This window comes from Prionailurus bengalensis, chromosome A2 (genome assembly GCF_016509475.1).
Source record: "Prionailurus bengalensis isolate Pbe53 chromosome A2, Fcat_Pben_1.1_paternal_pri, whole genome shotgun sequence".
Lineage (NCBI taxonomy): Eukaryota > Metazoa > Chordata > Mammalia > Carnivora > Felidae > Prionailurus > Prionailurus bengalensis.
In genome coordinates this window covers 14,379,176-14,399,077 of record NC_057348.1, presented here as the reverse complement: position 1 = coordinate 14,399,077, position 19,902 = coordinate 14,379,176, and the positions used below count along the sequence as shown (strand labels likewise).

Below are 19,902 nucleotides of genomic sequence, written 5' to 3'. Positions count from 1 at the left end.
TCGTGGGTTTGAGGCCTCGCGTTGGACTCTGCACCGACAGTGCAGAGCCTGCTTGGGGTTTTCTCTCTCTGCCCCTCACCCATGTGTGTGCGCACGCATTCTCTCTCCCTCTCTCCCTCTCTCAAAATAAATAAATAAATTTTAAAAAATCATCCAATAAATCAATACACTTTCCCACAAAATAATGCAGACTATTAAAGCCTCTCCTGCCCTCCAGGCCTTCCCAGGCCCTCCCAGGTCAATCCCAGGGCAGAAGGTCCTAGACAGCACAAACAGGATTCCCCTCCACTTGTCCTCTGCTGCTGTTTCCTACCTAAAATGGGCCCTGGCTCCAGGAAGCATGGCTGCTTCCAAGATGGCAGAAAGCATAAAAATGACCCCAGAGCACCCTAAGGTGCCAGGGAGGAACCAAAGCCAATGGCGGTGTGACAATGAGACAGGCAGGGGAGTCAAAGAGCTCCCAGTGGCCCACAGCTGGAACTCTCTGAACAACGAGTACTGGATTATCATCCAACATATAAATTAAATATCCACAAGTCCGCAGATAGAAATAAATGATGAGGGGTGCCTGGCAGGCTCAGTCAACGGAGCATATGACTCTTGATCTTAGGGTTGTGGGTTTGAGTCTCACGTTGAGTGTAGAGATTACTTAAAAAGAAAATCTTTAAAAAAAAAAAAAAAAAGAAAGAAATAGGGGTACCTGGGTGGCTCAGTTGGTTAAGTGTCTGACTCTTGATTTCAGCCCAAGTCATGATCTCGTGGTTTGTGAGATCAAGCCCGTTGTCTGTGCTGACAACGCAGAGCCTGCTTGGGATTCTCTCTCTCTCTCTCTCTCTCTCTCTCTCTCTCTGCCCCTTCCCTGCTCTCTCTCTCTCAAAATAAATAAATAAACATGAAAAAAGAAAGAAATGATTGAATACAGAAATAAATGGGAAGAAGAGACAAATCCCCCAGGCAAATACTTTGTGCAGAAACTCCACTCTTGAGGGGGCATGGGTGCATGGCTCCCCACCCCTCAGGTGTGGGCTGCGTGTGGTGATTTCCTTCCAAGGAGTACAGGACACCTGACGGGTCCCACCTCAGCCAGGTGATCAAGGTCAATATCAAATGAGTCATGCTGGTGGCCTGTGCGGTGGACACGGTGTGCATCATGATGAGAAGGGCACTTCACCCACGTGGTCCTCATTAAACCCATCACACAGGGCCAACCATGAAAAAACAGCAAGCAAATCCTAGTTGGGGGGCGTCATACAAAATACCTGACTTGTTCTCCTCAAAATCGTCGAGGTCAAGGGGTGCCTGGGTGGCTCAGTCGGTTGAGCGTCCGACTTTGGCTCGGGTCATGATCTCACAGTGCGTGGGTTTGAGCCCCGTGTCGGGCTCTGTGCTGACAGCTCAGAGCCTGGAGCCTGCTTCGGATTCTGTGTGTGTCTCTCTCTCTGCCCCTCCCCCACTCATGCTCTGTCTCTCTCTCTCTCTCTCTCTCAAATAAATAAACATTAAAAAAATTTTTTTTTAATTGTCAAGGTCATCAAAAAACCAAGAAAGTCCAAAAAACTGTCCCAGCCCAGAAGAGCCTAAGGAGATGCGAGGATTAGATGTCAGGTGAGGTTTGGGGACAAGAAAAGGATATTAGGGGAAACTGAGGAAACGTGAATAAACTATGGCTTTTAATTAATAGTAACCTATCAGTATTTCTACATTTGTAAAAAATGTACCAAAGTAATGTAAAATGTTATTAAGAGAGGAAACTAGGTGTGTGGGGTGTAGGGGAACTGTTGTCTTTGCCAATTTTTATATAAATCCAAAACTTTTCACAAACCAACAACGAGAAGCTAGGCTCTAGGGACCTTTTCAAGCCAGCTGCTGGGGTACCGGCCTATAGGGTGCACCGAGACTGTCTCGTCCCCTCACCCCCTAGCGTGTACGGCTGTGGCTCCGCACCGTCCCTGACGCTACGGATTCCAGGGGATGGTCCCCACATCTGGGCGCTCGGATGGGTGGTGCAGCCTTTCTTACGGCTGTGTCGAGGCATGGGCATGTTAAGTGTGGACACATTCTGCAAAAGTGTCTTCCCGAGACAGCATCCAGCCCTTTGGTCCCAGCCACACGAGGCTCTGATCTGTGGCCTCACCCTCCTTCCATTCCTCCCTCCCTCCAACTCCTGCCATAGCTGCTTTGGAGGCAGGCAGGTGGTGCTCTGCACAGACGGGATGTACAAGCTCAGGTGGGGGCGGCCCGTGGAGCCCCCTGGACCTTTTTTCCCTCGGTTGCCTGGCTCCAGGACAGGCAGAGAATTCTCGGCGCAGAGAATTCATTAAGGGGCCCGGGTGTGGTGGATGCAGACAGAAACAAACCCATGCAGACCTATAAGAGTGTGTCGCTGCAGGTGACAGAGCGCCCAAAGCAAGTCATAGGGCATGCTGGGACAGAGGGCTGACGGGTAGCTCCCAAGAGACATCTCCACCTGGAATTTGTGAATGTGGTATGATTAGAAAAAGGGTCTTTGCAGATGTAATTAAGGTAGGGATCTTGAGATGAGATCATCCTGGATCATCCCTACATCCAATGTGATCTGATAAGACAGAAGAGGACACATAGGCAGGAAGGCCATGTGACCACAGAGGCAGAGATTTGAGTGACGTGGCCACAAGCTGGCCACTGCTGGAGCCCCCAGAAGCTGGCAGAGACCAGATCTTGCCCCGGAGCCTTCAGAGTGCACGGTCACACACCTCAGTTTTGAACTTTTAACTTCCAGAATTATGAGAGAATAAAAATCACCAGTTTGTGGTGGTTTGTTATGGCAGCCACAGGAAACTAAGACTAAGAGCCCTTTTTAGGGAAGAGAGTGGGGGGGGGGCTCCAGGCACCCCCACCCCAGTAGAGTGAAAGGTCTCAGGCTGCCAGCTGTTCACCAGGGTCCAGAGCCTCCTGGCAACTCGCCAAGGATCATGGGATGAAGAGGAGATCCTTACCCTGGGGGAATGAAGGGGGTAAGATCTCAAGATTTTGTCCCTCAGGCCAAAGGTTAATCTAAGAAATAAAGAGCTCCTTGCTATTATAAAATCAGTAAACAAACAAAAAACAGCCCAAGACAAAAAAAAAAAAAAAGGCAAAGAAACAAAGAAACACCAGGTCACCAGGAAAGAAACAAATAACTTAAAAAAATATATGACAAAACATAAAAGACCGATAATGGAGAAAGTCAGGCTGACCCCTCACTGAAGGGCTGTTTGCAAGTATTACAACTATGCCAGGAGATGGGGGTGGACAAGGAGGGGGCAGTGGCGGGGGGCACACCTCTTTGCAGGTGGTCTGGCAAACACTTTGGAATGTGTGCTACCCCAGTACATGAGCCTGAGGACTCACTGGCCCTAAGGCCACCGTCAGCTGCTGGTCCCAGCAAAGGCCTGGAAGGGAAGCGACGCACAGGGAGGTGACAGAGGGAATGTGTAACTCACATCCCCATGGGGAGAAGACACTCAGCCTGTCACTAATGAGCACAGCCCACCTTGACTAAGTGAGCAAGGTCAACACCACCGGTGACAGGGCCTATAGACAGCCTGCATCCCCAACATGATGCCCTAGGAGGGACACGACATTGCTGCAGTGAGATTCCTACCAAAGATGGACCCCACAGGCTAACTATGAGTAAACAGCACACAGTCCACACCAAAGGACACTGCAAAAAAAAAAAAAAAAAAAAAAAAAAAGCGTGGCGCTTGTGGATGATGAGGAAAGACTGGGGCACATCACAGATCAGGGGAGACTAGGCAGATCGGTTGACGAAATGCAATGTGGGAGCCTGGACCAGAATGAGAACGTTAGGGGAAATGCCGGGGAGATCTGAATTCAGGCTGGAGGTGAGCTCCAAAGTTGCCTCGATGGTATTTTCTGGTTCAGGTAGCTGTATCCTGTATGATGCTAATATCCTGTATGATGCTAACACTGGCAGCTGGATGAAGGGTCTACCAGAACTCTGGTTATTTTTGTCACTTTTCTGTAAGGCTGAAATTATTTCAAAATAAAAAGCTAAAAAAAAATGCCTTAAGGCAACCATGACCTTCTGGATTTGCTACAGGTTTCAGAGAAACCAATTTCAGAGGTCTGCGGCTGCTGAGGGGCTGGCTGGCTGGTCTGGCCCCTCCTTGTCCAGTTGGTGCCTCCAAGTCAGCAGCTTAGTATCTTGGGCTGGGGAAGGGCTTTGGCAGCCATGGGAGCCCCGTGAGAGGGATTGGGGCTGCTGCCTGGTTTGTGGGGAGACCGATGCTCTTCTTGGCAGGCATAGCCTGACCCTGGCCTCTCTTAAAAAAATTTCTTTTAATGTTTTTATTTTATTTTTGAGAGAGAGACAGACAGAACATGAGCAGGGGAGGGGCAGAGAGAGAGGGAGACACAGAATCCAAAGCAGGCTCCAGACTCAGCTGTCAGCACAGAGCCCAACGAGGGGCTTGAACCCACGAACCATGAGATCATGACCTGAGCTGAAGTCAGACACTTAACCGACTGAGCTACCCAGGCACCCCCTGATCCTGGTCTCTCTTTGGAGCAGGGTGTTAGAGGTCAGCAGCTGCAGGGCCCCAGGCCACGGCCTTTGCTCAAGGTCATCTCTGGCTCTAAGTGTGGGATGAGAACTGGGAGTGTGGGATGAGAACTGGGAGTGAAGGCAGGCGATAAACACAATGACACAATGCTAGCTATTGTTTATTAAATCCCTTTGTTCCTGTGTTCTTTCATCTGGCCAGCCTTCACCACTGGGTATAGGTGCTGCTTTACCAATGGGGAAGTTAAGGCAGCATGCGTTCCCTGCTAGAGACCACTAATGGTGACAATCGCTGTCACTAACAATTAGGGGTGTCACGGTCACTGGTTTCTCTCTCCATTTTGCTGATGAGACATGGAAAAACCTGGTCAGACCAACGGCAGAGGGAACTCCAACCTTGACATAGGACTCCAAAAGTCATGGCCATATCCTTCTCCAAGAAACCATGGCTCCTAGGCCAGCCTCAACACCGTTTCATCCCACATGATTCTCCTGGAGAACCAAGTGCTTCTTAAGACTTTGTTTAACCTGAAGGAACAACGGCTTAAGGGAAGGGTGGAAGAGGATCTGGCTGTACTCAGTAGTCCCCTGAAGGCAACTTGCAAAGCCCAGCAGAACACAAACAACCTGTTCACAGAGCTAAAGGGACGCCATGGGTTCCTGGACTGTGATGGATCGGAGGTGCCCAAGGCTCTGTCCCTAGGACATGATCCTGGAAGAGGCAGTCAAGGGCTGGCTTGGCACTCCACCGGGACAGAAGTCAGAGTCTGTATCACCAAGGTGGGGCTCTGGGTAAGCAGTCCCTTTTATGGGCTGGCACCTGGCAGAAGGAAGGTGTGGGAGGAGATCCCTGAGGGACCAAGGCCTGGTGTCTGGGGGCCTGAGAACTTCCAGTCTTGAACTTGGAAGATAGCCTTGGCCTGTTGGCTCCCACAAGCCTGGAAGAAGTCAGCAGAAATCATGTCTGGGAGATGACACCCTGGGCCTTGCCTGACTTAAAAAATTTAAACCTAAGATAATGAGGCACATGGGGGCAGGCTGGGCATTTGAAACATATTTTGAAACACAGACATTTGAAAACACAGCACGTCTGATTGGGAAGAACCCCAGCTGCCCTACCTTCCAGACGTGGGGCCCCACATGAAACATTGCTCAGTGCCTCCGAGGCTCTGGTCCCCTGGCAGTAGAGGTGAATTAGGGACAGTGGACAGTGACACATGGTGGCATCTGATAAAACGGAAAAATAAGAAGCAGAGGCCTCTTGAGACCCTCAAGCGTCACAGCCCGCAGATTCGAGAAGGGTGACCACGAAAGGGAGCCCAGCCTGAGGTGTTGGCCGTGAAGAGAGGACCTGGGCTGGTCTGCTCAGTGAGCCTACTCCTCCTCCTGTTCTAACATGACTGTCCACAGAACTCCAGGCTTTCCCGTTATTCCCCTAATCTCCCTTTTCTGCCCCAGAATCCCACTCCCTCATGCCCCAGCCCATCTGGGTTTGTCTGATGTATTTTTTCACCATGAGCTTGGGTTGTGTGGTCTTGGGAGGACCTTGGAGGTGAGCCCTCCTCATGACATTATACCTGAGAACACAGACTTAATCCAGGTGAGACTGACTTGGACCTCTTGGTTAAGGTGGGGTCTGCCAGATGTCTGTCCCCCTGCTGAGTGACACTTTTCCAGACTCTTCTCCTTGGAACCAGCCCACCTTTGGGGGTCAGGGGAGTTAAGCTCTCTTCCTGGAGGGGGAGAATACATGACTGGGTATTCTTACACAGGAACTGTGGCCTCTTCTCCCCAACTAATTTACTTTTTCTGTCATTTATTCAGATCAGTGTGACCTTGGGGTGCTTGGTGGCTCAGTTGGTTAAACGTCCGACTTCAGCTCAGGTCATGATCTCAGAGTTCGTGGGTTCGGGCCCCACGTCAGGCTCTGTGCTGACAGCTCACAGCCTGGAGCCTGCTTCCAATTCCGCGTCTCCCTCTCTCTGCCCCTCCCCCACTCACGCTCTGTCTCTCTCTCTCTCCCTCTCTCTCAAAAATGAATAAACGTTTAAAAAAATATCAGTATGACCTTGTAGATGACCGCTTCATGCTCTGGGTTAAAACAAGATGATCTGTTACTCATGGGCTGCTTTGATCTTCTAATGCTGGCCCCAGGCCAAGATGTCTTGCACCCACTGGAGGTGGAGGGGCAGGTTTGGCAGGAGGGTGGTGGGGGTGGAGGGCAGTGGGGGGATCAACACGACGCAGATGACAAGGGGTGGTCCAAAGTAGCTGCAGGAGTTGGACTAAGTGTGCTCAAGGGACAGATGTTGACGTGTGCCTGTGGGCCCCAAGCCTGATTCTGTAGATACAGAGGTGAGGCAGGGTGGTGCAGGGCAGGGTGCAAGCTCTTGTCTGAGGCCCAGCTCTGCTTCTCATCATCCTGGTCCTTGCTGCTCCCACGTCTTCCCTCCACCCCACTTGCTCACTGTGCTCCTCTGGCTCGTGTGACCCCAGCCTTCCACAGGGCCCTCTGGGTTGCCCGGTGGCTGGGCAGTGGGCACCAAAGGGAATTCACTCCTTTGTTCCCAGTTAGAGGAACCCAGACAAGGAGGAAAGGTGCCACTGGGCAGGGCCAGGGCCTGGCCAGTCTGGGAGCCTGTGAGTGGGGGCTTGAAGGTTCTAGAATCCTCTTGTCCTGATCCTTGAAGGGATGGTCCTGGAAAGGGGAGCCCTAAGGACTGCCCTGCTCTGGTCCAATATACACTACCCCTCTGGGGTTCCTTCGAGTCTGATTAACTGTGTGCCTGCCAAGTACACACTCTGGGGAAACGGCACCACAGTGGTGGGGGGCGGGGAGTGTGGGCAGAGGACCCACAGCGGTGCTGGTGAGCGGGGCTCTGTGGTAGGAGAGGTGCAGGGCAGGGTATGTCCTGGGGTCTGGGAAGGAGCACCCCGTGCAGCCAGAGCAGTAAAAAGGGGGGCTCCCCCAAGGCTGGAGCCAGCTCAGGCTGATCAGGGAAATAAAGGCAGGCGAGCGCATGCGGGCCACGGAAGGCTCTGCTAGTGGGAGAGCACAAAACACCCCCATCCCGCAACATCCCTGTTGGTTCTTCTACCTCTGGACCCCAGCCAGGATGATCCCCCAAATCCCTCCCCCAGTGCCTCTCCTCAGTGTTTGAGACCCTAAGATGGCATCTGGGAACTCCGAACACCTGCGTGGTAGCCTGTCCTATCTCACGGTGATGACGAGCACCCTCTGGGGACACAACCCAGACAGCCACCCACAAGAGAACAAGTTCTCGCAGGTGGCAAGGTCACACAGCCGGGCCACACAACAAGACAGAAGGGCCGGCTGCTGCCACACGCAACTGACAGGCACAAATCTCAGACAAAACAGTGGAGAAAGAGAAGCCAACACAAAAGACTGTGCACCAAGTGAGTCTAAGTCACATCCAAGCACAGTAACACAAAGTGGCCTTCTGTACAAGTGGAATGTTATTCAGCTTTAAAAAAATTTTTTTTAAATGTTTATTTAATTTTGAGAGACAGAACACATGTAGGGGAGGGGCAGAGAGAGGAGACACAGAATCCGAAGGAGGCTCCAGGCTCTGAGCTGTCAGCATTAGAGCCCGACATGGAGCTCGAACCCACGAACTGCAAGATCATGACCTGAGCTGAAGTCGGCTGCTTAACCGACTGAGCCACCCAGGTGACCTGAACATTATTCAGCTTTCAAGAGCAACGAAATTCTGACACAGGCTACAGGGTGGAGGAACCTTGAGGACATCACGCTAAGTGAAATAAACGAGTCACAAAAGGACAAAGATTTAAATCCACTTCTGTGAGGTCTCTAGAGTCCCTAAATTCATAGAGGCAGAAAGCAGAATGGTGGGTGCCAGGGGCCGAGGGAGGGGAATGGGGGGTTCGTGTTTAATGGGGACAGAGTTTCAGTTTGGGAAGATGGAAAGGCTCTGGAGCTGGTTGGTGGTCATGGCTGCACGGCAATGAGGACGCGCTTCATGTCAGTGAACTATATGCAAAGCAAAGGTGGGGGCAGTATATTTTAAGTTGTGTATATTTCATCACAATTTAAAAAATCAGGGGCACCTGGGTGGCTCAGTCGGTTGAGCATCTGACTTCGGCTTGGGTCATGCAATGATCACACGGTTCATGAGTTTGAGCCCCACATCGGGCTCGCTGCTGCCAGCGCAGAGCTCTCGTCGGACCCTCTGTCTCCCCCACCCCTCTCAAAAATAAACAAACATTTAAAAATTAAGTAAAATAAAATAGATCAAGCACGACAATAAAGCGTCAGCAGTGATAAAGATCAGAATGGGGTTTGCTGTGGGAGGTAGGACAGGGAAGGGCCACGGAGGAGCCAGAGTGGGGCTTGAAACGTTCTGCATGTTGATCAGATTTCACAGGTGAACACACATGTAAAACTTCCTTGAGCTGTGGACAGAAGCTACTCACTTTCCCGTGTGTCAGTTATACCACAAGAAAAAAATTAAACATTAAAGAAGAGAATCCCCAAACTTGGCCAGCCTCTCCCAGACCACCTGACCCTGAACCTGGGCACTGTGTTCTTTTAAATTTTTTTTTTAACATTTATTTATTTTTGAGACAGAGAGAGACAGAGCATGAACGGGGGAGGGTCAGAGAGAGGGAGACACAGAATCCGAAACAGGCTCCAGGGTCTGAGCTGTCAGCACAGAGACCGACGCGGGGCTCGAACTCACAGACCGCAAGATCATGACCTGAGCCGAAGTCGGCCGCTTAACCGACTGAGCCACCCAGGCGCCCCTGGGTACTGTGTTCTTAACTCCGAGGGGACTCCGATGGCAGCAGAGGGGTGATCTGCATTGCTCACTGATGCTCACCTTTCCCCTCACCTGTGGAGAACGCCTGCTGATGATTTTGGCAATGACTAAAAGTCCGAGGAGATGCCTAAGCTCCTAGAAGGAAGGCCACATGTACAAGGGATGTCTGCCCCCCTTCTGGAGACAGCACAATGGGCAGACACCCACTCTGTCTCTGTCACCTGGGAGAAAGGTGGGACTGACCCTCCCCTTGACCCTAGGGTGACCCTCAGTTTGGAGCACCAGACCCAAAGACTGGGATTTCTGAGGGAACCACTGGGCCGGAGAAGTCCTCTTTCTCTCAGGAGGGGAAACAGGCCCCAAGGGGAGCTGACAGAGCCAAGGCCAGGGAGGGAGGTGGACATATGTCTTCATGACTCGGGATGCCCTGGGGCCCAATGGTTCTAGCAGAACTTGGGAGCTGACGAAGAACCTGGCAGGTGCTAGAAGCACTTAGACTTTTTCACCCTGGAGCCCACAAAGCTCCCTTTCTAGTTCAGCCAGTTTGGGATGGGTCTCTGTCCCTTGCACAGCCTTCTAGAGCCCTGATCTGTGTATTTCCCTTATACTCTTCTGGGCCCGTGCTGCATTTCCAACCATGGACAATGGCATCCTGCGGCCCCGGTGCGCCCAGCCTCAGTATGTTCTCTGGGCGTACCTCTAACAGGTACCCACGGCCTGGGATTCAGGTGCCAGAGTCTCTGCTAAAAGTGGAGTGAGATGGGGCTCACCCCCCACACGCCATGGGCAGGCAGCATTCACAGACCAGCCCCAATCAACAAAAATTCATTTTGTGTACCATATTTCTGTTCCACTCATCAAAAAACAAAGCAAAGCAGGGTCGGGAGGCAATTCAGCAATATAACATACTGAACAGCACTGTCTAGGAAATGTGAACCAGGTGCTTTGGGATCTTAGGTAGCCTAGGCTATGAGCCCCACGCAGCAGCCTCTCCACGAGTGCATCCGTCCTAATACATGCACCTGCACACACACATTTGTGCCCAATTCCCTCAGAAGCTCCCTGACCAAGGCCACCATTCATGTTCACGAGCGCTTGTGTGCACCACCCCATGGGGCCAAGGAAATGTTTACATAAAGCGGGGGGGGGGGGGGGTGGTTCTCGGCTGATGGAGTTTACAAGCAGTCGTGGACAGATCCTGTAATCTCTCAGTAAACGGAAGCCAATTAACATCCTATCTGCCTGTTGATAAAGGCTGTTTTCTTTTCCAGTTAATGGGCATTAACTTCTGCCTAAGAGAGCGGTAGCATCTTACATAATGGCTGTTCCCTGTTAACCCAGACCCCACCAGCTGCTGCCCATCTCTCCCTGCTGCATTCCCTTCTATTCGTGCCTTTCAGACAAATTGGTCACCACAACCTTGTGTTGCAATCTCTATGGGTCAGACACTCAGGCATCCAAGTCCTAAAAGATACAGAACATCCTATTGTCAATCACTGTCCTCGGCCCTTGCGAGAAAGTGTTGCCAACACCTGTCACCAACTGCACCATAGTGATCTACAACAAACCAAGGCACGCGGTGGTACTCAGGTCCCTCTAATAAGAGGGTGCACTTGTGTAAAGCCCTCACCCCAAAAGTCTTGTTTTCTCACTCGCCATGTGGAGCCTAGCACAGTGCTTGTATCCACTCAGTTATTTGCCGGATAAGGCAATTAACTTTCAGGACATACCAAGTTCTGCTTTGGCTGCACTCTCCCCACCCCATGCCTAGCAAACTCCTCTGCACCCTTCAAAGCCCTCCCTAAATGTCCCGGCCTCACCTCCCAAAACTTAGCTGCTCTGCCCTACATTGAGCACCCCGTGGTTCCCTGCTGCACCAGGAGGGGTCACTTTCCATTAGCTTCCTCTGCTAGGCTTGGGGTGGGGGGTGTCTGTGGAAGGCAATGGCCTGGGCTGCGCTCAGTGTCCATGCTTAGCAAGAAGTCAGAAGCATATACCTACACAGAGGTGGTTTTTCTGTCCATCTTCCTGCCCTTCAGACACCCTTCATGTGGCAGCAGAAATGTACCTTTTCTATCACTGTCCGCCTCATTCCCTAAGTAGGAACGTGTACAGGCTCCCAGTTACACCATGCTGGTGTTTTGGGAAGATGGGGTCCAGCGTGTGACCTTGGACGTGTTGCTAAACCTCCTCAGGGCTCAGTTTCCATCCATCACCATCTTTCCAGGGTCCTGCTGCTCAAGTGGGTCATGGGTACTGGTTAAGTATTGGTAAGTATCATTCTGCCTAATAAGGAGTCAGATGGACCTGGGATGGAGCCCATCACAGGCCCTACTAAGGGCCCTACTGAGCAGGCCTCACCAGTTCCTGGATCTCACCATTCAGCCTGCATTCCCCATGCCAGGGTCTCTAAAAGAGTTGAGCATTGGTCCCTGGTCTCCAGCGCTGCTCCCCGCTTTTTCCAGGTTCATCTCCCCAAAGAGTTAAACAGAAGTTGGAAAGTGGCGCCCCAGTGCCCACCAGGTGACAATGGTTTAGGAAGCACGTGCTCCCCGCCAAACACTACCACGCCAGTGCCGCTGTCCGGCACAACAGGTGGGGCAGTCTCTGACTCTCACGTTCCGGGCTGGCCGACACTTGGCTCTGACCGGTGTGCTCCAGGCCAAAGGGGCTGTTCACAGCCCCCAAACCTGTCCCTTCTTCAAGGCCTGGCTCTTATACATCGCCTTGCCAGCCCAAGGCTAGACTAGCCACTGGCTAAGGCCTGGCCAGTAAGGGGTCCTGTCTCCCCTTTGTGCTGTAAGCCAAGCTCCCTCCCCTCTTCTGGCTGCGGGGACCTGCCCGCCACCACAGGGGACAGGCAGGGTCTAGCATCTTCCTCCAGCTCTGAGCTGCTACACCAGGTGTTTCCAGGAACACCTGTCCCAGAATCTCCAGGACACTTGTGCAGGATTCCTGAGCTCCTCCTCAGGCATATTAAGTCACAGCTGCCACAGTGAGGTCTGGGAGCCTACCCCTTAGACAGGGCCGGGACAAATACCGCAGCCTGGGTGGGGCTTGGGTCTGCGTGGCTAATTAAGACTTAACTGAAACATACATACTCGCTTTTTCAACTCATCCCATGGCAAAGGCATGCGACCTGCGGACGGAACAGCACTGACGTCTTTTGGGAGCCCTTCACTGGCACATTTGATCAGGGAAGGCTTGCAACTACTCACAAGGTGGCCTCATCTCACGGGTGGGAAAGCACAGGCTGCTAGAGGCTCTCAGCTAAGGTATGCTGGCGATGCCTTGCCTCAAGTGGCCTCAAGGTTAAGTCCCCTCTTGTGCCTGTCACCGGCTCCGTGGACCAGGTCCCTCAATCCTCTCTCAAATTCCATGCCTTGGGTCCCACAACATCCAGGCTCACTTGTTCCCTTTGCTGACAACGCTTCACCATCTGGCTGACTCCTTGCTGGCTTTCAGATCTCCGAGAACCTTCCCCTCCCTGAGTTAGCACCTCAATCCTCTGCTAGAATTGATCAACTACAGAGCCCCAACCACTTGGGGATCCACATCTGTGTCCCCTACCCTTCAGAGCCCCAGTATTTCTGCTTCCTCTGCACCTGTTCCTGTCCCCGGTGCATAGATTTTTACAGACTGCAAAACAACAGGGTGGTCAGGCTTCAAGTTTGTTCCATTCCTGGAGGCAGACTGCCTGTGGTATTTCAGTACAGCTCACAGACATGAGTGTCTAACAGCGGCAGAAAGCATGCATGCCACGGGTGAGTGCTTAAAGGACAGGGGTCTGGATTTGGGCTGACCTAGGTTCATCTTGGCTCCCCTTCTGTTCTCCCTGCAGGTGAGGCAAAGGCCCCTAAGTCTTGATGACCCTTCTGTAAACTGAGATGATCTAGGACCAAGCTCACAGTCCTGTAAGCATGCGCCAAGGGCTAGCAAATACATGTTTACTTGCCCAGGTCCTTGCTAGCTCTGGGCAGATGCCTCCACCTTCCAGTAGGGAGGCAGGTGAGTGAGCGGCCGTGTGCTCCAACCCTACCCGCCCCCTTCTGCCTGAAGCAGTAGACGCCACTAGACAAGCATTTCTTTGCATAACACCCTGACAGAAATTCTGGCTTTGCAGCTACAGGGATTAAATGGTGTCCCCTAAAGTTCATGTCCCACCAGAACCTCAGAAGGTGACTCTATTTGGAAATAGGGTCTCTGCAGGTGAAATTAGTTAAGGACACTGAGATGAAATCGTACTGAATTTATGGTGGGTCCTAAATCCAATGATGGGTGTCCTTGTAGGAAGACACACACACACACACACACACACACACACACACACACACACACACACGGGGTGCCTGGGTGGCTCAATCAGTTGAGCACCTGACTTTGGCTCAAGTCATGATCTCGTGGTCTGTGAGTTCGAGCCCCGCGTCGGGCTCTGTGCTGACAGCTCAGAGCCTAGAGCCTGCTTCGGATTCTGTATCTCCTTCTCTCTCTGTCCCTCCTCCACTCCCGCTCTCTCTCTCCCCCCCTCTAAAAATAAATAAACATTAAAAAAAAGAAGAAGACACACACGCAGGGAAGAAGGCTGTGTGGAGATGGAGGCAGAGATTGGGATGATGTGGCTCCAAGCCAAAACCCCAAAGATTGTCAACGACTACCACAGCCAGGAGAGATGCCTGGTAAGATTCTCCCTTAGATCCCTCAGTAGAAACCGACCTGCTGTCTCAGTCTGTTTGGGCTGGTAACAGAAGACCATAAACTGGGTGGCTTATGGACAACAGAAATGTATTTCTCACAGTTCTGGAGGCTGGAAAGTCCAAGAATCAAGGTGCCAGCAGACTGAGTGTCTGGTGACAGCACTTTTCCGGGTTCACAGATAGCTAATGTATTGCTGTGCCTCATAAAACAGAAGGGGCAGGGCCTCTTTTATAAGGGCATTAATCCCATTCATGAGGCCTCCACCCTCATGACCTACTCACCTCCTTAAGGCCCCACCTCCTAATGCCACCCACGTTGTGGATTAGGTTTCAAAATATGAATTTTAGGGTGCCTGGGTGGCAAAGTTGGTTAAGCGTCCGACTTCGGCTCAGGTCATGATCCTGCAGCTCGTGAATTCTAGCCCCGCATCAGGTTCTGTGCTGCCAGCTCAGAGCCTGGAGCCTGTCTTGGATTCTGTGTCTCCCTCTCTCTCTGCCGTTCCCCAACTCGCGCTCAAAAATAAATAAACATTAAAAAAAAGTCAAAATATGAATTTTAGGGAGACAGAAGCATTCCATCTACGGCATCTGCCAACACCTTGATTTTGGCCTTCTGCTCTCCACAACTATGACAGAATAACTTTCTCTTGTCTTAAGCCACCCAGCTTGTGGTAATTTGTCACAGCAGGCCCAGGACACTAACAAGACAGGAGTCTTCTAAGATCAAAGCTCCTGGTACTGGCTGGTGACCTGCCCACGAACCTGAGGTCACTGCTTCCCTCCGTGGACCTCTCAGGTCATCCTATTGACACAGCTTTGATAGAAAACTTGGCTTCTGCTGATCTTTGCTAAGACCCTAGAATCCAAGCATTCAGCTGCAGCAAAAGGTACTCAGTGAAGAAAACACACGTTGACAAGCATATTTTAAAAATAGTGCAGTGATGAAGGAAGGGCCGCCGGAGGCAATGTTCTACTTCTTCAACTAAGTATCAGCTTCGTTATCCTTTATACTTTCTTTTCATGGGCACATCACGTACTTTTTATTAAGTGTTTCACAGTAAAAATAAAGAATATATGTGCTTTTAAAAAGAGCTGGTTTGCAAAACCTAACCAAGCGGAAAGTTCTGACCATTTCAGTATTGTCTAATTGCCAAAACAGAAGCACAAAAAAACAGGATGACAGGTGCGAAAGGGCCTGGCCTCAGTCAAAAGGTGCTCTCCACCTGGCACCAAGAGTGGGCAACAGCCGACGACTCGAGAGAATCTCAAGACAGCTTCCCCAAAAGATTTACATCTGACTTATCTCAATTTCATCTGACACCCAAGTGATTTTGCTGGATCCAAGCGGGAACAAAACTTTTACACCTCTTAAAAAAATTTTTAGACATCTTAAGACCTCCCCTCCCAGGACTGTGGCCAATACCCATGTCTCTGTCTTGCAGGGACCCCCCCCCCCCCACCACACACACACCCAAGGTTTCCTCCAGAGCTCCACAGAGAAGGGATTCAAATAGTTCTTGGGCTGAACGTTAGTCTAACTGTGGAAGAGAAACAGAAGTACAATGTTTAATCACCACCACCCGGGCTAGAACGCCAAGGAGATGGATAGAAAGCACAGAAGTGGTGTTCAAAAGGATCTCGTAGGCTGTGCTTTACCTATCAGACTGGAGAGACCAAAACACTTGATAATATCTATTCTGGATGCTGGGAGAGAAAACAAGAATTCCACCTTCACAGCCGAGAGACAACTGATGGCAGCACAGCCTCTCTGGAGGAACATTAACCATTTATTTTTTTTTTTAATTTTTTTTTTAAAGGTGATTCCAATCTAAATTTCTTTTTTTTTTTTCAACGTTTATTTTATTTTTATTTTTTTTATTTTGGGGACAGAGAGAGACAGAGCATGAACGGGGGAGGGGCAGAGAGAGAGGGAGACACAGAATCGGAAACAGGCTCCAGGCTCCGAGCCATCAGCCCAGAGCCCGACGAGGGGCTCGAACTCACGGACCGCGAGATCGCAACCTGGCTGAAGTCGGACGCTTAACCGACTGCGCCACCCAGGCGCCCCGGAACATTAACCATTTAAACGGACACGCCCTTTGGCATGGGAGTTCCAGGAAGACAGGGAGGTTTCGAAGGGTCTGTGCTGGAGCCCCACACACATTCATTCCATATTTGCTCATGCATGGTTCCATCTATTCATTGAAGCTCAGTTTGCAAGAGAAGCTACGAGTGACAACCTGAACAGTCATCAGCGAGGGACTGGCTATTACACTGGCACACCCATTTGATAAAAAGCTCATGCAAATATATCAGGGGTTTAGAAGAGGTGGGGGATATACATCTTTCCACCACGCCATAGACTATCTCTGGAAGGAAAAAGGGCAATTAACAATGGATGCCTCTAGAAGGGCAGAGTGCAGATAAGGGGAGACGTGCTTAATTTTCACTGGATGCCCTTTTGGACTTTTTTTTTTTTTTTTTTTACCACGTACATCAATTACCTTGTTAAATTTTATAGATTTGTGTATGTATATATAAGAAATGTGTATACATCTGTATTTATAAAATGTGTGTCTATGCATATATGAGTGTGATGTACATACATGTGTATATCTACTTATAAGCATATACATACACATACATAAACACACACGTTTTAAATGACTCCTTTTGAATTTGGACAGAAAACCCCAATGGCTTCAGTTTCTCCAGGAGAAGCTGAAGGTGACCCTCCAGAATATTCTGGCACCATCTTTGCAGGGAGAGACCAAAGGGGGGTAAGAGGCACTATGCAAACTTTACAGGAAACCACACCACACTACTGCTTTTCAACAACAAAGCCACCCGTTCCTTCTACGCTGCACACTTGCAAATTACACTCCAGGGAACTTGAAAAGTTCCAGAAAAATCATTAGTCCCAGCACCACACCAGGCTCCAGTTTTACAGTTTGGCTCTAAGTGGCTGTAACATTAGCTCGCCTCACTCTGAAGAGTGTTTCCTTACTCTCCAGGTTTATCAGCTTTAAGGGCCCAAGGAGGTCTTGAGGGTCAGTGAGGGGCTTCAGTCTGCAAGAGCTGGAGCCAGAGGCGGGAGGCCAGCGGCTCCCTCCCAGGTGACCTAGCCTCTGGTGGCACCCCAGGTGTTGAAGTCCCACTCCTGCAAGGTCCCCACCCCCACCCAGCCCCAGGACTCGGAGACACGTGCTACAGCAACAATCAGGGGCCACCCCTTCCAGCTCAGTCTCTCTGGACTCAAAGTCATGACTCCTGAGGCACAGCTGCAGGGAAGGTAGGGGTCCCTTCCCCTGCCAATCCCTCAGACATAAGCACAACAGATGGGCAAAAACAGGGAAGGTCTACAGAGAAGAGTCAGCAATGCTCAGGGATGGGCTCTGCCTCCCCAACTGAAGTCCCTGTAGATTTGTTGCTGGTAAAATGGAGATAATTGTAATTTCGTCCGGCCAAAGGGATTATTCTAAGCCTAGAAGTTACTTTATAGACTCTCATAAATGAAAATATAATATCTGGGCGGGCTTTTCTTTTGGGTGGGGGAGGGTAGACGACCTAGGGTGGGGGGAGGGTTCAAGGATTACAGAGAGGGGCACAAACATGGGTGCACCTGTAAGAAGGTACGGGTGGGCACACAGACTGAGGGCGTGTGATGGAGAGAGGAACTGTAAAGCCACAGGGCAGATGCAGGGGTAGGGGGAGAGTACCTGAGGACCCTGACCCGAGTTGCTGAAGGGAGGGGGCAAGTGAGAAGGGCACAGACCTGGATGTGAGCAAAGTCAGTGAGGGGATATGACCCGGACCAGGTGTGCGTGCGGGGCCAGAGTTTAGCATCACAGGCTCAGGCATGGGTATAGTAGGGGATGTAGGCCCTGTTGCAGAGGTGGGGGTGCATGGATCTGGGTGTGGAGATGTCACCAAGAGGGACGATCTTAGGTGATGTGGGGGTGTGCAATGTCAGGTGTGTGTGAGAGAATATCAGTGGGGGTACAGACTCAGATGCCTGTGGGTGTGAAGCCTCAACTGTGCAGAGCTCCTGGGGGCATGGCTCTAGAGGTGTGGGGAATGTCAGAGAAGTGGGCAGTATCAGGTGTAATGGGGGGGGGGGGGGGTTGTCAACAAGAAGGGACGTGGTGTCAGGTGTGCGCGGACTGACCGTGAAGGTTCAGATTCGGCTGGGAGGGTCCCCAGGGAGCACCGGATGCGGGGTGCAGGGATGGGGGGGTTTAACCTCTCCCTGCCCCTTTGACGCTGCTGTCACGCCCTGCCTCGTCCGCCCCCGCCCCAGGATACATGACAGGACCGTGCCTCGCCCTCGCTCGGCCCAAGGGGAGCGGACCCTCCGACGCTTGCGCCACCCCGCGCCCCCTGCTCCCCCTCACCGTCTGGGACGCGTCGCCTTCACCACCGCCGCCGCCGCCGCCGCCTCCGGCCACCACGGCCCCGCCTCGCGCACCCTCAGCGCGCGCCGCGGGAGGGGTCCACGCCACGCTCCGATTGGCTGCGCGTTGGCCAATCAGCGTTCGGAAAGACAGGGATTGGTTAGCATGAAATAGACAGGCAGCCCCTAGAGCCCATCACTGAGGGGCAAAGGCGGGCTATTGGGTGAGGTTTTTGGTCCCAGAGGTGGTCTCTCAGGGTGCGAGGTGCCGGGAGGTGAGGGCCTGGAGGTAGGCGAAGATTGGAACTCTGGCGGAAGACGAGCAGCCCTGACGACCAATCCCTGGGGGGCAAGAGAAGTGGCTGGCGCGGCTGGCTCGAGAAGAACGGAGGGCGTAGCCTGGAGGGCGATGAGGATTGGCTACAAAGCCGAAGACAGGCATGCCCAAAGGCCGGTCGCAGGGGCAGTGGGCGGTGCACCTCCGAGCCGGGTGGCGTGTGCAAGGTGCAGAGTTTGGCCCGGAGGGCGACTGCCGTAGATGGCCTTGGATGCCCCATGCAGGGTCCCCTGAGGCTATGTCAAAGAGGTTGTTGTCCTTCTGACCACACAGCACAGAAGCAAGACCTCCAACTCTGGCTGTGAACATGGGCCATCGCGGCTGAAAGATTCCTGGGATAATTCTCCATTCTTTCACTCTCCGTTATTTCTCTGCTAAAGACACGGAGAGGGCAGACTCTCTGAGGTCACTCGGGCTTGTCCTCTGCAGCTCCAGGTTGTTGTGAAGATGTGGAAACAGGTGGAATCCTACCTACGAGCTTTGTGGTTTTCTGGAAGTGTTTGACTTCTCTGAGTTCATGATATCCCCATTAGGCCTTCTCCCGGATAAGCCTTTTGTGAATTAACTGAAAACTAATCCTGATCCTAGGAGGTCAAAGCCACCATTGGCAGAGAGGTCAAGCTCCATGCCCACGGCGCTTCAAGTGGCTAAATCTGGGGGTGAATTTAGAGCAACCTGCTCTTTGCAAGTGGGGTATGGCAGTGTCAGAGAAGAACCACCAGAGGCCTGAGCGGTCTGGGTCGAATCTATGTCCAGCTACACGCCCACCACACAACCTTGGTCAAGGTGCTTGTGGATGTTTCCTCAGGGGACAATGATTGCTACACCTTAATCTTTCCTTTTTTGGGTGGCTTCCCTGTGAGAACTTCTATCCCAGCCTTTGTCTTATTCTGGTGAAAGCATTTGACCCTCAGCAGATCTGTCTGGCCTATGGGCCTCAGCTTCTCTGTGAGGTGCGGTTCATGGGATTCTCTGCAGATAGACGCCAGCAGTTAGAGAAGACACCTGCCATCCAGTGCTCCATTGTGTCACTGGCACTTCGCCCAAGCCCACCCAGTTTCCTGACTCACTAAGTGCACTCCCTTAATCTCCAGGGCCAGGGTGGAGAGGGTTATAAATGTTCCCAGATACTG

The 19,902-nt window shown here is 51.7% G+C and overlaps 1 protein-coding gene across 1 annotated transcript in view; it reads right to left on the bottom strand.

Annotated features, from left to right (window-relative positions):
* Positions 1-18,491, bottom strand: part of SLC25A42 (solute carrier family 25 member 42) — a 30,804-nt gene extending 12,313 nt beyond the window's left edge. Inside the window, 1 exon segment of the mRNA XM_043587137.1 lies at positions 18,434-18,491. The gene's annotated coding sequence lies outside the window, so the exon portion shown is untranslated.
* Between the last annotated feature and the right edge of the window lie 1,411 nt (positions 18,492-19,902).